Source organism: Morone saxatilis, unplaced genomic scaffold, assembly GCF_004916995.1.
Source record: "Morone saxatilis isolate NCDOM2014 unplaced genomic scaffold, NCSU_SB_2.0 Contig15, whole genome shotgun sequence".
NCBI lineage: Eukaryota > Metazoa > Chordata > Actinopteri > Moronidae > Morone > Morone saxatilis.
In genome coordinates, this window is record NW_023339707.1 from 25,069,897 (window position 1) to 25,072,160 (window position 2,264).

Sequence of the window (2,264 nt, forward strand, 5' to 3'; positions counted from 1 at the left end):
TGATCCAGATTCTGTTGTTGACTATTTCTCTCCTCAAATCTGTTCACAAACACATTTTAATGTTTATCTGGAATACCAGATCGTGTCTGTCCAGGCGTCCCAAAGCGTCTTTATATCTTTCTCTGCTCTGATTGGTTGTTTTGGTTCGGTGGATTCTTGCAGACGCCATCAGGAGCACGAGGAGGAATCAGATTATGCGTCTCAAATAAAGACAAAAACTTATTTTTATAAAAGTTACGTACTGCAGCTTTAAGGGACAGCGTTGTTTGTCGTCTGTCTCCAGTCAAAATAATGTATTTAACATCTGAGGGGCCCTTTAGAGCAGTGGCTCCCAGTCTTTTTCCTTAAGGGACCCTTTTTCTATCATTTATTAAACTAAGTAACATATTTTATAGATATTTAATATTATATTCAAAACTACAATGAACCCAAACTGTGAACTCCAGTGATTTATGTAAAACGAGTGATTTGGATGAATTTTAAGCAGATTATTTCCTGTTTTTGGAACTTTTTATACAATTATCTGTCTGTATTATGTATTTTTAAATCATTTTTAACAATCATTCAGACTAAATAGGATTCTTTTTGGACAAATTTCCTGTTTTTTTGTCCCTGACGATTGACCATTGTTCTATTACACAATTTACATTATTGGCAGAAGAACTAAATGTTGAGATATGAGACTGTTTATATTATATATAAGTTTTCTAGCAACATTAAAGGCTTTGTGCCCCCCAGGGTGGGAACCACTTACCTTTGGGTACTTTTGTGGTCCAATTGAGGCTTCAAAACTATTTGTGATGTCACAAATCATGCTCATAGGCCCCGCCCCTTTAAAAAAAAAAAATCAACTTTTCAATGAGCTCAAAGAAACTTTCCACTTCCAGCAGATGAATGTAAAAACATCCTTCTTGTGTCAAACTCTGCACAGACATCATTCAAACATCCAACTGCAGGAAGAAGAAGAAAAACAGACCTTTGAGCAGATGGGGGGGTCGAGGGGTGAGGGGGGGCTTTAATGATCTCCAGATCTGAGCAGATTTATAACCAGTACAGAAGTATTTAAAGTGTGCAGAGAATATTTTAAGGTCCCTGTAAACCACGATATACAGGGAGCTTTTTAAGTATATGGTGAAGTTATGTTTGGCAGCATGGGACAGCCTCTTGAATGAGAGAAAAAAAAAATGGGGCGGGTAATGCAATTTCATGCAATGACATCACTTTTCCTCTCAACCCAAAACAGTGAACGCGGAGGCGGGGAGAGAGAGCCGCTGCTGCCGCTGCAGAGAGAGGAGCCCCGGCGCTGCACCATGAGCACAACACACCCCGACATATAAACTCACACACCTCTCCGTCATGGATCCATCATGAGACGGCAGCGGCGACAGTTTCCAACCAAATGAGGTGAGTTTATGAACCAGGAAAATGTCGTTTCATTGTAGCTTGGAGGAGGAGGAGGATGAGGAGGAAGGAGGGAGAGAGGGTGAGGGTGGAGGGGAGAGATTTGCTGGATACCGACACAGAGGCTTTGGCATGCTTTTCATTGATTTAACATCCCCGGTGGAGTGGAGGTGTGAGCCGGAGATGAAGCTGAAAGATACAGTGTAGTTGGTGTCATTGAACGCCGCTGTGGTTGGGGGAGAAGCGAAGGGCGTAACGGCATTACGCGTGTCGGTGCAGGGTTTTTTTAGGGGGGTGGGGGTGGTTTCAGGGGCCTGTCCCAAGAAGAAAAAATGGACATTTTTCTGAGCCCCTGTCCCTGCGTTATCGTCTGACTGCATTAACATGGAGCTGGTCCATCCCTGTCGCAGTGTGTGGCCTCGTTGTGAGAGCTGAAAGGGGAACATGGAAGAGGAACTGTCACCTCAGTGCTGGAAGTGCGTGAGGTGCGTTTTTTCCTTCCATCTGATGCAGAGAACATGTATTATTATTGTTGTTAGTGCAGAGACAGTGACACTCCACAGTGTGAATGTGTCTGCAGCAGAGGATGAACCACCCTGCTTTATGTAAGTTAGGAGAGTTTATATTAATTACACTCTGGGAATCCTTAAAAAGGCATCTGCTCCGTCTGCCTAAAATAATAAAATAATCTCAGGATTTATTCAGATTTTGTTAATTTCTAAAGGTTTCCTGTTGGACACAAGATGTCTCCTACTTCAGTGTCTCTCAGCCTTTATCACCTCTAATTTAATTACATGTTTCATGGATATTTTATATTATATTCAGTGTATAACAATCACAGCAGAGAACAGCTGATAAACAGT

At 41.9% G+C, this 2,264-nt stretch overlaps 1 protein-coding gene across 1 annotated transcript in view; it reads left to right on the forward strand.

The window, feature by feature from the left end:
• Positions 1–1,008: 1,008 nt before the first annotated feature.
• nckap5l (NCK-associated protein 5-like) overlaps positions 1,009–2,264 on the forward strand; it is a gene marked incomplete in the record, with an annotated part of 35,069 nt that continues 33,813 nt past the window's right edge. The window contains 1 exon segment of the mRNA XM_035656271.1: positions 1,009–1,404.